Raw genomic sequence first — 17,561 nt, 5'->3', positions numbered from 1 at the left:
TCCTGGAGGTGGGAATTTCTTTTCCCAGCATCCAGGACAGGAGAATAGGATTTAGAGTTGATTGGCCCTCTCAAGAGTCTGAGTCCAAGGAGGTGGGACAAAAGGGCAAGTGGCTACAGTGAGCTGTCCAGGACCCAGGGACAGTGTGGTGACAAGTGTGCAGCAGTGGCTGGCTGGGCAGCGTTCAACATACACTTCCCATAGTGCACGCTGGCCCGTGCCTCAGGCTGCCAACCTGGTTCTCCTCATTTGCAGTAGACAGTGGGGCCGTGTTGCCCAGTGGTTAGGGGCATCCCTTTGGCGTCAGATAGATGGGGGCCTGAATCCTGTTGGTACCACTAGGAGCAAAGTGACTGGGTGAGTCGCCTGCCCCTGGACATCCTATGCTCTTCTCCATAAAGCACAGAGAAGGGTGACTGCTTGTGAGGGTGCTCGTGGGCTCCCAGGGGTCCAGGAGAGGGCAAGGCCAGTGGTGGAGGAGCAGGAAACTTGCCAGGTGGGGCCTGGACCCAGGGCCCATGAGCCCAGAACCTTCGCGGCTGGCTGCTTACACAGCACAGCCCCTGGAGAGGGACCCATCATGCTGGCCACTGTGAGCCAGGGCCAGGGGCACTGGCTCTCCCTCCCTATTGCTACTCAAGTATGAATCATCTCGAGTTTGATCTCATAGGAAGCTCTGAGGTGGGAGGGCTGGTCCACGGGGAGCAGAGGCCCCCAAGGAGGAGCCAGGCTTTGTCTCTGGTCCTTGGTGACTTAGAGATGGTGCAGGCAGGGAGCAGCCCGGCTGACGCTGATCCCCCAGATGGAGCTCAGGGCGGGCTCTGGTCCAGGGAGTGCCAAGTGGGGAGGGCAGGCCTGCCAAGCCTGCTCCTCCAGGAGGGGCCGGCGCTGGGCCAGATGCTCATCCCAGGCCCCTCTACCAGCAGTGGCATCTGGCGTGCTCCGAGGCTGGCCCGGCTGCGGCCCAGCGGGGGGCTCACCCTCCAACCAGGACCTTTCTTTCTGCCCTACCCCTCCCCGGGTTTCCTTGGGGTCACAGATCGTTGCCTTCCTTGGGTTCCCTTGGCCTTGGTGACAGTGTCCACTTTCCGACTGTGTCCGGGTCTGACCGTGATATAATTGGGAGCTTGAAAAACCCTGATTGTGCCATAATTATAAGGCAAAGAAATTACCAGGGGCATCAAAGGTTGCTCCCAATTGCTATGTTAATTGTCCTTCGTTATCTCTCCATATAAAAGACCACTGGAAAGAGACAAAAGCCAGCCGCTCTGTCCCTCTGCAGCCTGACAAGGCGGTAAGGGGCTGCTGTGGGCGCTGAGCCGGTTCTTGACACCCAGGGACCTTTCACTGTACCTTGCCAGCCTTGCCCCCGGAGGCCACACCCTTAACCACCCCCACCTCAGACAAAGACCCAACCCCAGCCAGCTCAGCCTCCCAAACACCAGTCCCAGGACCCTGCTTGTTCCCAGTGTCAGGGTCTCACAAAGAAAAAAGACCCCAAGTGCTTCGTTGCATGTTGAATGTGCTTTACTTCGAGGGCTGTTGTAGAAATACATGCGTGGAACATTGTGGAATAAATAGCCAACGTTAATTGAAGACTTTCCATGTGTCAGGTGCCACATGGAGTGTTTTACACGCCACTCAGCGATGATAGTTTTGTGGGTTATGTTTGTATCTATTTTGCAGATGGTGATTAGAGAGGTTAGGTAAATCGCCCAGGGTCACTCAGCCCATCAAGTGCTAGAGCTAGGATCAGACCCTGGGCACCTCAATAGGGCTCTTCATCATTGTCCTACTGCTGTCTGATCTTGTGTGGCAAGTGTGTTGAGGGCCTGTGAAGGCTAAAGACAAAATTGAAGCAGTGGATTCAGTAAAAAGTGGACCGAGCAATCAGCATGAATCTGCAATTGTCCAGGTGTATCTGTGCACTTGACTTGTTTGTTTTTGGAGGGCCAAGCCAGGCCTGGACTACACCATTGTGGCCCAGAGGTAAATGCACTTGATTCTGAATGTTCAGCTCCCTTAAGCAGCTGCTGTGCACCAGGCACGGTGCTCTCTGTCCAGGGCTGGGGAGAAGTCAATTGCTTATCTGCCTCACTGGGATCTCAGCCCCGGCCACATAACCTCCCTGCATTGGAAGCCTCAGTTTCCCCTGGGAGGACAGGAACGCTGTGCCTGGAGCTCCCTGGGAGCCATTAACTTTTACAAGTGGCTGGCCAATGTGCTCAAAAGTCACCTGCCTCGCCAAGCCCCAGCTGAATCCACCATCGATGATCCATGGAGCCCACAGGCGCTACATCTCTAGCTCAGAGTTTGGCTGTGGTTCTGCTGCTGCAGCCACACTCCTGAGTCAGAAGAAGGACGTGCGAAGCGCTTCGCGGCTCAGAGGACCCTCACCATCAGCAAAACCAAGGTGGGAGTGAAGCTTCTACCCCAGGGCCCCTCTGACATTATCAGATGATCTGTCCCTACAAGCAGTTTGTGAATTGTTTGCAAGGCATGAGTGACAATAAGAAAATCTAAAGGAAGAAAATTGCAGTCAGTGCCTGTCCCTAGGTGCAGGTTCAGTCCAGCCATCCCGAATCTCCACTGGGCCCTTGTGCCAGGCCTCACCAGGCGGACGAAGCTGTAGGGTGGGGGAGCAGCTGACTGGCAGGTCTTCCAGATCTACAAGTAAAACTGCAGTTTAAAGCTGGGCACCTTGGCATTCCCTGTAATCCCAGTGGCTTGGGAGGCTGAGGCAGGAGGATTGTGAGTTCAAAGCCATCCTCAGCAAAAGTGAGGCACTAAGCAACTCAGTGAGACCCTGTCTCTAAATAAAATGCAAACTAGGGCTGGGGATGTGGCTCAGTGGTCAAGGGTCCCTGAGTTCAATCCCTGGTAACCCCCCCCCACACCAAAAAAAAAAAAAAAGACACTGCAGTTTACAGCAAAGCCGGAGTCACCAACTGCACCAAGCCTGAGTCCTTTCTGTCCCCTCCAGAGTCTGCCAGTCCCCAAGGCTTGCCCGTCTTGGCCAGTGGCCAGGATCTCTCATGAGCCTCAGAATGAGGAGCTAAATAGGGGACAGGGCACCCGAGCCTTCCTGGGCAGCACCTTCCCGAGTCTGGAGCTTGGAAACAGTCGCCCTGCAGGACAGTGGTTCCCAGGGCAGGCCCCCTGCTGCGTGCACCCTGGTTTCCTGGCAGCTGTCAGAGCCGGGCTGCCTCCGTGCCCCCGTTCTTCTCAGCACATGGTTCACATTCAGTTGGTTTGGGTTTGGGTTTGCTTGGGGGGTTTCTTGTTTTGTTCTGTTTTTATTTGGTCTGAGCTTTTGGCCACACTAAGCATTGAGCCCAGGGCCCTGCATCTGCCAAGCAAGTGCTGCCCTGGGCCACACCCCACCCGCACCATCTAGTTCACTGCTTCTGTTCTCTCTTGCTGTGACTCCAGCCCAGGTGCTGGTGTCTCTGTTGACCTGATGAGAAGTCAGGTGACTTGTCCAGCTTGTATCTGACCCCAGTCTCTCCTGTCACAATGCCCTCCCTCGCCACCCCCTATACTGTCCCTGCCTCATGGCAACTGGTGTGACCTTCTAAAAGCAGAGGCCACACCATGTCCCCCCACTTCCTGAGCCCTACGTTGGATTCCTTCCCACACAGGATAAATCCCAACCTGAGGGCTTGGCACAGGAGGCCCTCCTCCGACCTCTGCTTCCCCAGCATCTCCTGCCTCGCTTCCTCCCTCCCTCACCTCACTCCAGCCCACCAGACCCTTTCCTGGTCATTGACCTCCAGCTGCCTCCTCAGCCCCAGCCTCCACGTTGCTGCTCGCTGCTGCTGGAATGCTCTCCCTCCGCAGCTCTCCTTGGCTGGTTCTTCCTCCTCGACCAAGCCTCAGCTTAAATGCCACATCCGCAGAAAAGCTTTACTGGACCACCCACCTACACTGGCCCCTGGGGGCTTCCTGTCTTGTCACCCTGTTCTGTCTTCATGCTAGCTCTGGTCTCTCCTGGGTGGTTCCCTGTGGTTCATATACCATGGTGTCCCTTCCACCCGAGCGGAGAGTGGGGAGCTGGGCCCGCTGGTCTCCGCATGCCCAGCACTTCCTGGGGGCTCCTGAAGTCTCGCTGGGTGCACGAACCAACGGATGCAGAATTCACGGGGACCCAGAGAACTGCGCTGTGGACGTCTCCACCTGCAGGGCAACGTGACTTGGATTCAAGGAGCACGTGCCACCCGATGGCACAAGGACTGTCAGAGGTTTCTCTCTCGGGGTCCGAGGCTGGGTCTAAACCACTCTGCTCTGATCCTCGCGTGCATGATGAGACGACTGGCTGTCGGCCAGGACTCCAAGGACAGCTCCCAGCAGCAGTGAGGGCAGGTCAGTGAGGGCAGCGCTTGGACTGGTCTGACCCCGTGTAGCGGATGCTGGTGTCCCTGGGACTCCCCAGTGTCACCTTGGGGAGCAGCCCTGGTGGACAACAAAGACAGCTGTCCTGAGGACACATGAGGGAGCCACCCTCTTTCCAAGTCCCCAAGGGCAGGGGAGTGTGCCAGGCTCTGGAGGCAGCGGCATCAGCAGGGCAGGTGCAGGAGCTGACCTGCGGGGAGAGTCGGCAGCTGGACAGGAGCCCAGGGAGGTCGGCTCACTGTAGGGACGCCGGTCGGCCTTGGGACAATGGTTCCTGGACATATAAGGGATGGAGTTGCCATGAGCTGGCAAGGCCACTAGGCTGTCCACAGTGAGCCAAACCCAGCTGTCCAAGGCCACAGAGGTGGAGAGGGAAGCTGGGCTTGGCCGGAGCCTGACGCCAGGTCCCAGACAGAGGGCACGGCCAGGCAGGGTGAGAGCCAGCCCAGGAATCGGGGTCACAGGCCAATCGGAATGCAGTCAGCAAAGGAGGCCGAGGATGCAGGGGTGGGCAGAGGCAGTGCCTGATGGAGAGGGTCAGAGCTCCCACCGCAGTCCCAGCCCCCAGGCCGGTCCCTGACCAGGCCTCTGCGGCGGGCAGCTCCCAGGCCGGTTGGGACAGCAGGCGTGGGAGTCCGCCTGTTGGAACTTCCTCAGCCTGTATCTGAGGGGGAATTAAACCGTTCTGTTCTACCAGGGCGTCTCATTGACTTCTGGCAAAACACGGTGTCCTGCTTCAAAGGGACGGCTTAGGAGGCTCGTGACATCAAAGGGCTGTTAGAGAACAGCATCCTGATGAGCTAATTGCAAATGCAGCCCGCGCAGACGGAGCGCGTTTGCCCGGGAACACAGGGGCCCATACAGCCCGGGAGACGGTGCTGGGGACAAGATGTGTGCTGGGCTTGGGTGGACCCAGCATGTTTGCAAAATAATTCAAGATGTTGCCTCGGTCAGGCCCACTCTGGGCTCCACAGCCGTCCCCTCCCCTCCTGCATTCCATCGAGAGTGGGGTGGATAGTAGCGTCTTGAGGCCTCTGAGCACCAAAACACCCCCTCATGGAGGATCAGTGAGGAGCACTGAGCCCAAACAGGACAGAATGTTCCCCCCAGAGCCGCAGGGACATGTGGGTGAACAGAGTCTTCTATTTTTTTTTATTCCCAGAGGCTCCTCCAGCCTGCGTCCTCTGCACTGCGAGCAGGAGAGGCAGCTGCCAGTGGGTACCAGGACAGACTGTTCCCTTCCCTGGGTCTCCAGGCGCCCCCATCCAGCTGGGGTGTGTGGTCCCATCATTCCCAGCCCTGAAACAGTCACAGTAATGTCTCCCAGCACCAGTGTTGCAGTTTGTCCTGGGACCTTGAGATCATCCGTCCAGTTCATCCACTCCTGGGCTCCCGGGGGGCAGACCCATGGAGCAGGTGCATCCCGACCCCTTGCCCACCACAATGAGCTGAGCCACGCTGATTTTATCTAGTATATCAGAATCACATATAAGATTTCCCTTGGAAAAAAGAGACTCCATACTGTTAATGAAAAGACTTCTCTGGAATGATTCTATCTTACAAGTGAGGAAACTGAGGCCCGGATGAGATAGTTGACTTCTTGCCTGCTGCCACATGGCAAGTTAAGGATGGAATGTCCACGTGAGAGGTCACTGGGCTGCCCACATTTGTCAGTTTCAGCATTTTGACCCTTGATCCTGGGCAAGGGTCCCAGGATCCAGCTTCCCTAAGCTGCTGTGCTAATCAGCTTTCTGTTACTGAGACAAAATACCTAAGATAATCAACTTAAAGGAAGGAAAGGTTTATGTTGGCTCACAGGTTCAGAGGTTTCCGTTCATGGTTGTCTTGAGTTTTAGGCCTTTGTGGTAGCACAGTACAAAGTGGTAGAGCACATGACAAAGGAGGCCTGTCCACCTCATGGGGCCAAGAAACAAAGGGAGGGAGGAAGGGGTGGGGTCCCAATCCCTTTAAGTGCACATGCCCAGTGACCTAACTTCCTCCCACTGAACCAAACCTCCAAAAAGTTCCTCCACCTCCTGATAGTGCCACAGGGTGGGGGCCAAGCCCTGAACCCGTGGGTCTTTGGGAGACATTCAAGATCCAAATTAGAGCACCCAAATCCTCAGGCTCCCCTCAGCCCTCAGGGGGGTCTTCCTCAGGGACAGCGCCTCAGCGTTGGCCTTCCACCCCCTCCAGCCTCCACTGGTGAAGGGCAAAGGCGGCTAGGAGGCCAGAGGGGGCTTGAGGTGTCAGGAAGACGAGCTGCACAGGGTCTTGGAGGGGCCCTGGCCTGCCTGTTCACGGTATGGAGGGGAAACCCGATCCTAAGAAGGCAGCAGGCTGTGCTCGCAGTGGGCAGCAGAGCAGTGGCTGGTCGGGCCTGACAGAAGCCGTGCCATGGCCCCGGGGGCACCTGGGATGAATCCACGCTTGCTCGCACATCAGGGTCCCCAAGTCTCCTCCAGTCTCCTCAGAGTCGCTGTCCTCCTCTGGGCCAGCACACCGGCCTCTTTTGTCACTGCTGTGCTCACAGTAGGGGGCTGGCAGGATCCCTTCATTGATTCTGGCCTCCCTGCCCCAGAGGGTAGCACACAGGTGCAGGAGTAGATGTGCCTTGCTCACTGCAGAGGCTCAGCGTCCGATACGTAGTCTGTAAATGAATGAAGAATGAATGAATGAATGAATGAATGAATGAGTGGGTGGACAAATATGTCATGGCCTCTTCTGTCTTCAGAGCCTACGACAGCTTCCCTTCATCCACCCACCATGATCTTATCGGCAAGCCCCTCACTCAGAATCTAAGCCACCATGATGGGATCCAAGCCTCTTTCTAGACTCCTTTCCCATCAATATTCACTCCACTCTTGCCACCATGCCACGTACTACACGAGCTCTGGACAAAGCCCACCCCCTCTCCAGAAGACCCTGCCCTCATGCCTCAACAGCTGGAGGCCTAAATACCTCCTACTCCCCTTCATCTAGACGATGACATCTGGCAGTGATTTTGTACCCAGCTCAACATCCCCCCTCCTCCCTCCCTGGGGAGACTTCTCCCTGTCCAGGCTGCAGGCAAACCAGGGCCCCCCTCCTTGGTGGGCGTCTCTGGAACACAGTGTGGTACCTGGGACACTGCAGAGGTATCAAGACAGGGGTGTTTTTTCCAGGCCTGCTTCTCTCACACTCGTGTAGGACAGGAAGTGTGGCTGACCCACTGCCACCAAACCTTGGTTTCAACCCGTGGGAGGGCTCTGGGCCCTTGATTCCTCGTTCCATGCTCTTCCTACCATACGAGGATCAGCGTCACATCATTCCACTCCATTGATGTTCCCTCCATCTCTCTCTCTTTCTCTGTCTCAAAACACAGGACATCTAGCGTTTTCTCCTCGCCTCCCTCCTACTCACCCTCTCTGGTCACCCCCATTCCTCCTCACAGAGGATACTAAAGGGAAGCCCAGGAGGTGCCCCGAGTGGCACACTGATGCTTGTGGGTTTGACCACTTCCTCTTAGAGTTTCCTGTGCCCAGGGGCCTGTAGGCTCCCACCTGGAAAAGAGGCCTCAGCCTGGAGCTCCACAGCCTGGACCTGCGTGTGAGAATTATAAAAGCACGATCAGCTCTATTTGACCTATGAAACTATGAAAAAAAAATCCACACCCTTTATGCGCAAATACAGATTTCCAGTTTCTCCTGGAAAAAAAAAACCTTCAAATTAAAACATTAATTAAAATATCATAGCTTCTGGAGGCACCTTTTCACAAGGGATCATTTGGGAGGAATAGTAGCAGCTGCCCCCATGAAACAGGGCCTGTGTCCTCTGGTTTGCCACAGACCCCACTCTACCCTAATGTGTACCACGCTCTCCCAGCCTCACTGATGACAAAGCCTTGCCTGGCCCCTTCGGGTATTTGGGTTTGCAGCCTAGAGAAAGCCTTGAGAGACTTTCTTTGTTCCTCAATCAGATCAGTCCTCTGTCCCTTGGCTGCGCCCCTCATTTACCCCTCCCCCACCACACACGCACTGGAAGAGTCTGGGGAAGGAGGGGGATGACCACATAAACAGGGGTGTGGAGACGGGAAGGAGCGTGCAACCCAGGAACACACCCAGGCTGCAGGAGCCAAGAGGCAGCGGGGGACGAGGTGGGGTGGGCAGATCCCATGCTCCCGCTGAACTTGAGCAGCAGGCCAGGCCACACGGCCTCCTCCCGCTGCTCCGTGAAGACGAGGACTGAGCTCTTCCGTCCTGTGCCACCCCGAGCACAGGCAGAGCGACGGCTCCACCCAGGGAACTGTCAACTGCAGCCCTCCTTCCTGCCTCCCTCGAGGACTTTCCGTCCACCGGGCCCAGGGTGGGGTGGGGTTTGCAGATGTTGTGTTCAACACTCATGCCACACAGGTGTGCCTTGTTCAACAAGAAAGCCCCACGTCACAAGGGCAGAGCAGCCTGCCCAAGGCTGGCACCACCTGGGTCCAGCCTCCGGGACACTCCCCAAGAGTGGGCACACACCCATGGAGCTGAGTGGACAGGGGCTCAGCGTCGCTAGGAAACAAATCCCTCCGAGGGTCACCTTCACGCACCAACCTCCTGGGGGAGGTCCACGGGAAGATGAACCCACCCCTGGCTGTCCACTGTCCGGGCCTCGGAGTGCAGCGGGTAGTGAGAAGGGAGTTTGACGTTCTCATACAGACCCCTCCGCCTATGGCACCATGAAGCCCGTGGCTCTAGATCCAGGGCGGCTGCTGTCAGCCAAAGGCCCTGGGCCATGGCGAGTGACTTCTCTGCCCCGCTCTCAAGTGGGGAAGTCAACAAGAGCAGCAGCCACCCTGACGGTCTGTCCCTTCGTGTGGTGAGGGACCAGGGGAAGGGGTCCAAATGGTGGCTTTCGGCAGGGAGGACAGGGAGAGCTTCTTCATGCACCGCAAGGTCCCCCCCCCCAGCCTCCCCACCTCACCCCCGTTCCCTTCACCCCAACTGGATTCTCACTTTCCTGGGAAACGTGGTGGGAGAGAGGCTACCCTCCCTTCCCTGCACCGTGAGGGCTCAGCTCCCTGAAGCCCCTCCTGTGTCTCTGCTCCAAGAAGCCCCAGCTGGCCACCGCCGTGGCCTCGCATCTGTGTCCCATCTTGTGATGAGGCCTGCCTGGGGAGCAGGGCCAGCCTGGCCTTGTGGCCAGGGAGAAACTGGTCAGCTCCCCAGCTGGCTCTGCTCTGTGTGTGTGTCCTGGTGGCACCCTCAAGATGGCCTGCAGTCACCCAGCTGGCTCTGCAGGCAGCATGCCGTCCCCCCATCCAGGCCCATCGCACCCCTGGGTACCCTCCAGAGCCCTCGGGGGCTGTCAGTTAAGAAGGGGTAGAGGAGGTGGTGAGTACCCGAGGCAGAAGGCCAGGGCCACAGTCTCTGAGTGACCGGCACGTCCAAGCATCTCCCCACACCCATAGGGAAACTGAAGCTCAGAGAAAGGAAGTGTCCAGGGCCATCCAGCAGGGTCCCAGCAGCCAGGAGAGTGTGTCCAGGAAGGAAAACGACTCCCATAGATCTTAGGGAAAGATGCGGACAAGGGCCGGGCAGGTGACTGCAGTAGGTGAACCGCCAGGGGGAGACTTCCATGACCCCCAGGAGCACTTGTCCCCCCTAAAGAAAGACGCCCTGCTTCATTCAGTCCACTTATTAGTACTATTTTTTGGCAGTAGTTTTATTGACATATAATTCACATACCGTAGAACTCACCCATCTAAAGCATCCAATTGAATTTTTTATTTTTTTTTAGCAAATTAACAGATGTGTGTAGTAATCACCACAATCTAATTTTAGAGCATGTTTGTCGCCCCAAAAAGAAACCTTATGCTCGTTAGCAGTCACTCTGCATTCCCTCCAACCACGGTCGCCAACCGAAGGCAACCCCAAACCATCTTCTGTCTCTGCACATTTGCCTGTTCTGCTCACTTCACTTCGGTAAGATCATTGAATAAATGGTGGCTGGCTCCTTGGACTTCCCATAATGTTTTCGAGTTTCATCCACGTGGAAGCGGGAGTCAGAACATCATTCACATTTATCATCAGATGACATTCGATGGGGTGGACATCCTACATCGTATTCTTGCACTTATTAGTTGGTGGATGCTTTGCCTTGTTTTCTCTTCCTGCCTCTTGTGAATAGGCTGCCCTGGTCACTTGTGCGTCAGGTGTTGTGGGGACCTGGCTTCGTTTCTCTTGCTGACATACCCAGGCGTAGCTCTGCATGGAACTCTTTTCTGTTTTCCAAAGGGATGAGGTGAGAGTTCTAGTTTCTCCGCTTCTGTCAACACCTGTCATTTTTATTTTAGCCATCCCAGAGGGCAAGAAGTGGCATCTCATTGTGGTTCCGATTTGCATTTTCTTAATGACCAAAGATGTGGAGAGATCTTTACCGTGTCTATTGGCCATTGGTGTGTCTTCTTTGGTGAAATATCCACTTGGATCTTTTGCTTGTTTTTCCACTAGGTTATTCTTTTATTATTGAACTAAAAGACTTCTTTATATATTCTAAAGATGAGCCCCTTATCAAACATGAGATCGACGAATATTCTTTACCATTCTCTTGTTGTTGCTTTCCTTTCTTAATGGTATCATTTCCAACACACACACAAAAATAAATGTTTCATTTTAATTAAGTCCAGTTTTCCTTTTGATACTTTGGTGTTCTGTCATATCTAAGAAATTTCGCCAGGTCTAAGCTTACAAGGAAAACATGTATTTTTTTCTAAGAGTGTTAAGGTTTTAGCTCTTACACTTAGGTCTTTGATGGACTTTGCGTTAACATGGTATATGGTATAAGTTAGGGACCAAAATTCCTCCTTTCCTGTCTGGATTTGGAGTTGCCCGTCTCTATTTGTTGAAAACACTCTTTTCTTACCCCCATTTTGTTTTGCCGGCTTCCTGATGAAAATGGTGCCCTTGACCGTGTAAGTGAAGGTTATTTGTGGACCCTCAGTTCTAGGCCGTTGACTGATGTCCCTCCTTGACAGTGCCACCCTGTTCTAATGGCTGTACCTTTGTAGCAGCTTTTGAAATCAGGAAGTGTGCATCCTCTGACACCGTTTCCCTTCAGGACCGCCTTGTCTATTCGGAGTCTCCTGATCCAGGTGAATTTTAGGATCAGCGGACTGATTTCCAGTGATCAATTTCCAATGGCAAATGGACCTATTTTTCATGTCTCCTCATTTTTTCAAGAAAAAAGACAATTTTTTCTTTTCTTTTTTTCTCTTTCACTATGAAATGTCCTGGTTAGAAAGCACCATTTGGGCCAAATAAAACATCTTGGATAAGCCAGACCTCAGGGGCTACTAGTTCACAACCTCAGTTCTAAACCCAAATTCAGATTTTTTTTTACAATTGGGAAACTGAGGCCCCAAGCAGGAAGGTTGCTTTCCCACAGACGGTTGCAGCACAAGTAAGTTGTGGTGTTAGGGATGGGACTTCGAAGTCTGGTTCAAGACCCGCATTTCTCAGCTTCCCCTTTTCCACAATTCCTCTCCAAGCCGAGCCCAACAGCATACACTGCCCCCGGCCCAGGGATGCTGGGCTCCTGAGATGCTGGAGTTCCTTCGTCCCAAACCTGAGGTCCAAACCCAGCTCTGCCAACAATGTGTGCTCAGACCCCAGTGTGGTTTTTACACCAGCTCCTGGCCCAGAAAGACAGGGCCTCCTCTCCCAGCCTCCCCTGCCACCTGGGGAGAGGACTGACGAAGAGAACCCATTGTCCTGCTCCCCTCCTGCCACCTCCTTTGTGGACTTGCACAACCCCATCTTAGGAAGGAAGGGAAAGAAAAAGCCAGTCAGTAGTCCCCAGGAAGCCGGCAGCCTCCACAAAGTAATTTGGAACAGGTCGAGCGAGAGAAAGGAATTTGTCAGGTTGAGAGCTAGGCGCGTCAAGTCGCCAGCACACAGAGACCCGGGGACCCGCTGGCTGCAGCCCTGCTCTTGCAATTAAGATGATAGCATCGAGACCACAGTAATCCTCGGGGTCGTAAACTGTGTCACAAGGCGCCTCCTCGGCAGGGCGAATCCAGCAGGCAGCTGGCCATCATTTTTCCAGGACTGCCTTTTTTTTTTTTCTTTCTTTCTTTTTTCTTTCTTTCTTTTAAAGACCGTGCGATGCCAGCTCTAATTTTACTGCAAGGTGGCAGATTTTCATTTCATACTCTCTGGAAAGATTGATTCACTGGAGTGTAAAAAAAGAAAAAAAAAAAAAAAAGAAGAACACACACCCACCACCTTGAGGCATCCCGTTCTCTCCCTCCCTGATCAGTTCTGAGAAATCAAAGCTTGCAGCACAGTGATTTTCAGGGATTTTTCTTTAAATAGTTTTTTTTTTTTTTTTTCAAGTCATGGGTATTAGAATTCATAGAACCATAAAGAAGAACAGTAGGAAGAGTCCTTGGAGCTTACAACACCCGATCCCCCTCCCTCCTACCCACGAATTGAGAGTGAAGGACCTTCCGGTCCAGAGAACAGGGGACTTTGCCAAGGTCCCACTGCTTGTGACTGAGCTGGGCTGAGGCTCAGAGACGTAAAACCTGCACACCCCTTTAGGAGTCAGCCCCTCCAGAGCATTTCGTTTTATATCATAGGACTGAGGCCCAGAGAGTAGAAGGGACATTGCTCCTCCAGGTCCACGGGGAGCCATGTGGCTGCTCTCTGGGAAATGCAGGTTGGTAGATGGCTAATCCACAGATTGCCCTGTTGGATGGGGAGAACCTGCAGCCTCGGGAGAGGAGCCCGGGGTGGGGGGACAGGAAGAAGGGGAGGCCAGCATGGGGTGGGCAGCAGGAGCAGCGTGAGAGGCAGCCGGGCCAGAACAACTAGCGGCCTTCCCTCCACCCACTGCACCTCTGGGAACAGGTGAGGGTCTGCCTCACACCTGGACGCACCCTGTCCCCCACAGAGGTGAGCAGCACTTAAGATTTGCTCCAGGAAAGCCCTTCACAGGGGCACTTAGAAGGCAGCAGGTGGCTCCCAGAGAGAAAAAAAGAAAAAAATCCACAGGACCCAACGATTTCCTGCGAACTGTTGTCACACTTCCCCCACACTTGATTCTGGAAATGGCAGAAATATATGGGCTCTGTGGAGACAGAGTTGGGCAAAATTGATTATCCAATAATGTTCGAAGCTCCCAAACTCTGCAGAACCTTGACTCGCGGGAACTTGGGGGGAGTGTCACAGGGCACTCTTTTCTATCGTTGGCCACTGACATCTTTTATGAGGTTCGCCCAGGGTTCATAGGTCTATGCTGATCCAATTTGATGGAGAGAGAGAGAAGCAAGAGGAAGAAATGTCTGCTTCAGCCTTCCCAACAGAGCTTAAGAGGCATTCGTTAAGTTCCTACTAGGAGCAAGACTCTCCCGTCCACTGGGATCGTGGAGACTCTTTTGCTCAAGGAGGAGAACGTGCCCCCGGGGCCACTGAGGCCAGCCCCCACCAGGAAATACAGCTGGAGACCAAAGAATTCTAGAGCCAGACAGCTTGATGGGACACAGGGCTCCACACAGCCGTGCCTGGGACCCAGTGCAGGGGCAAGAGAAGCAAGATGGGATGCGAAGCTCGCGCACTGAGCTGGTGCATTCGTTTCCTGTGAGCCCTGTTAACCCAACATGGTGGAGTGACTCCAGGTGCCAGCTGCTGAGAGCTGATCCAGGAACTGAGCCGGCTGAGCTGCCAGCCTGGGAAACAAGAGGGGAGGGGGGCTACCACCACCTCCAGTCACCGCCCCTCACCTTAAAGACAACCCAAAAGTATGCCGGCCCAGTGACCCCAGACAAGGACACCAGATGCACACCCAGGACCACCAGGTCTTCAGCGTGGTATGAAGGACTCCCTGCAACACCCCAAAAGCCTCCCTAACCTGTAGGTGCCAAGACACACTCTGCAGCTTACAGATGGACCCCCAGAGTGCCACCCACCCCAGCCCACACCTCAGCCTCCACCAGCAAGCTGCATGGACCCCAGCCCCCTGCTCGCTCTGGTCCTGGGCAGCCTGACTCCTTGGCACGGGTCTTTCCCATGCTTAGCCACCATGCCGAGAGGCCCCACGCCAGCTCGGAGGGCCTGGCCCACCTCTGGGCAGTATCATCCTGCCCTTTCTCTCAGCCCCTCGGTCAGATCTCCCTCCACACTCTGCTCTCTCTGCCCAGACTAGATGCTCTATTGTTTATTTATTCCATGAGCAGCTGCAGGCAGGCTCTGGCTAGCACTGGGGACGCCTCAGTGAACAAGACACCGGCCTGACCTTGGAAAGTTCCGTCTAGTGAGGGACAGAGAGCAGTAAATGAACAGCAACCATCCAAGGGCCACTCCCGGGGAAGGCAAGCCCTGGGCCTGTGCCACATCCCCACGGCCAGACACGGCGAGAAGGCTTCCTGGAGGAGAGACGTGTTCTCTGAAGCCTAAAGGACTATGGGAATTAGCCAGGTGAAGAGACAGGGAGAGTGCGTTTTGCAAATACACAATGCCTACTGTCGAATGCCTACTTTGCTCCAGGTACCAGAGGTCAGCAGCCAGCAAGACAAATGTAGTTCTTATCTCAACGGAGCTTAGAGCAGGGCATGGAGGCTGATGTGATATGAATAATTACAGCAGCTTTGAATTCAAACTCTAGGAAGGGAAGGTCCAGGACGCTGAGAACACAGACTAGGCATCTTGGGTGGGGCTGTGGATGGAGAGAGGAATCCCGGGAGGGTGAATTCAGGCTGATGTTTGAGGAAAGAGAAGAGCTCCACTATGCAAAGGAAGTACAAAGAGAAGAGATCAAATTTCAGAGTACACAACCTCTTCAACTGTCCTGGGGCATCCAGAAGTTTAGTCCTTTCAGTTCTGAAAATATTGAGTAAGACGAAGAGCCCTGGGCATAGAAGCCATGCTTCAGTTACTCCTCATGGCTGGTATTAACTGCATGAGCAGTTTAGAGACCCTTAGGTTAGCCCATTTCTTCCCCACCCCAGTCACCACAGGGAAGGAAGGGTGGAACATTCTATCCATTTTATGAATGAAAAAATTGAGGCTCAAAGACACGAAGCCACATGCATAGGTCATGCCACTGGGAAGTAGGTGTCTGGATTCAAATCCAGACCCACAGAGTCCCAAGGAAGTCTCTTGCTCTCCTCTGTCTGGCCCTGACCTGCCCATGGTCACTGCCTCGGTTGCTGTAGGTGTGGGGTTATATGGCTACCTACCAAAGCCCAGGCCCGCACTCCCAGCTGCCTGTCCGTCTGTCCGAGGAGGTGTCCTGGCCTCGCCTCTCCAGCTGCACCCTGAGCATGCTCACATCACCTTGGATTTAAATGCTAATTGCCCATCGAGCTTTTCATCTCAACAGTTCCCAGCTGTGACCTGGAGGGAAGGGAACTGAGGAGAGGAGGTTGTTCAAAGGAGGAATTTGGAAATGGCCATCTCCTTCAAAAACAAAAGTGTGTTTTCACTACAGGCATCTCAAGAGCCTCTCGTCTCCTCGGTCACCCGCCAGAGTGCGTGTGTCTTGTCAAGTGACTCCGTCTTAATCGACAATTCAATTGGCCCAAATTACATTATGTATGTAAATTTCCATCTGCAAATCAGCACGCCTCGGACATCACTCTCTCCCGCCGGCGCCGCTGCCCGGGTCCCCAGCTCCCGGGTTGAGCCTCTGCATGCTGAGGAGAGAGAACCAGACCAGGGGCTCCGAGTCACACCACAGGCACACATGAGGTGCAGGGCCCCGCCCAGCTCTAGGCCCCCCACTGACTTCCAAAGAGAACACATGGAAGAAACAGCCACGTCAGAGCCATCAGCTCAGACTTCAAGCCCAGACACAATCTGGAGGATGTCATAATGTCACTGTCTGGGATGCAGGGAGGGTGGGCACCTTCCTTTGCCAGCAAGGAGGCAGGTGAGACCTGTGTCCTGCCACTGCGTGTAGAAGATAGGAAAGCACATGGACACTGGAGCCAGACTACCCCGGTTCATATCCCAGCTCTGTCACTTGCCTGCTCTGTTGCCCAGCTTCTCTCAGCCTCACGTTTCATTTCTGTGAAATGGAGATGAAGTGACATCTTCCACCTAGGGTCCGCATGAGGACAGCGTGATGTTAACAGAACAGTACCCAGTGCCACCAAGTACTCACCAAGCCATCGTCGTCATTACTGCCGCAACGTCGCCACCCAGCAGATCAGACTTTGCCCCTGCTAAGTGAAGCGTTGAATGTGCTCAACTGGACAGGGTACACACTGGAGAGGACCAGCAATCTCCCTCCCACCAGGACAGGGACCGGGGTGGGGCAAGGACGTCCCTTGCCTTGCGAGCAAAAGTTAAGAAACTACTCAAAAATCTCATGAATCAAAACGAGTCATATTTTAATGTCATGCCAAAAGTCCATGATGCACAATGTCCAAATTTCAACCTGCTGGTGGGTGTGGGTCTTTCCCTGAGCTGAAGGAAACCTCCACGCTTCCCGGACCTTTCTCCTGGGTACCGTTGTGTAATAAAAAGTCATCTGTTTACTTGAGTAACTGAAAATAATCTCATTTCACCCAGTCAAATGCCCAGTCCGGTTGACACACACTCCCGTCCTCTTCCAGCCTCTCCCTCCACCGCATTGGGCTAGGATGCCGCTGGCCTCCAGGGAGAGGAGGCCCCCCTCTCCTGACTTCTGACCTCCTCCTTCCATACCCTGGATTCTGAAGGCCAGGAGGGGGAGCCTCCTCCGGCAGGGCAGCAGGACCTGTCTCTGTCCTCTCTGCCGCTGGTGGACCAGGTCGGCTCTTTCTCAGGTCCTACAGTGTCTCTGTGTCCCTCATCTCAGCTCCAGCTGCTGGCCTCCAGACACGTCACAGTTTCTGAACATCCCGGGGCCCAACTGTCTCTACGCCGCCTCTGGGGACTGCTCCCTCTGGGGAGTCCCTTAGCCGGCCTGCAGGACACAGGCCTCACCGGCCCCCTTGCTGGTAAGGGAAGGTGCCCACCCTCCCTGCATCCCTAATTGGGCCCTCTGCTGCCTCAGACTATTCTAGCCACAGCTATTGCAACCCCGACTTCCTGGGCACAGAGCAGACACCTGTTACTGTCTCCCAAAATGTAGGGCACTCTTGTCAAGCCCTCTTGGATGAGGCAGGAAGCAAGAGGAGAGGGTGGACACCCCAGTGCCCCCCACTGCTCTCAAAGACC

The 17,561-nt window shown here is 54.6% G+C and overlaps 1 long non-coding RNA gene across 1 annotated transcript; it reads right to left on the bottom strand.

Moving 5' to 3' along the window:
• Window positions 1-1,505: 1,505 nt before the first annotated feature.
• LOC144375248 (uncharacterized) lies at window positions 1,506-16,716 on the bottom strand. Its single transcript, XR_013434836.1, has 2 exons — window positions 16,522-16,716; window positions 1,506-7,042 (listed from the first exon to the last, which is right to left on the bottom strand). It is a non-coding gene; the product is annotated as an uncharacterized LOC144375248 (long non-coding RNA).
• Window positions 16,717-17,561: the final 845 nt, after the last annotated feature.

This window comes from Ictidomys tridecemlineatus, chromosome 1 (assembly GCF_052094955.1).
Source record: "Ictidomys tridecemlineatus isolate mIctTri1 chromosome 1, mIctTri1.hap1, whole genome shotgun sequence".
In the NCBI taxonomy this organism is placed as follows: Eukaryota; Metazoa; Chordata; class Mammalia; order Rodentia; family Sciuridae; genus Ictidomys; species Ictidomys tridecemlineatus.
Note: the sequence above shows the minus strand (reverse complement) of the source record. Positions and strands in the feature narration are given on the sequence as shown.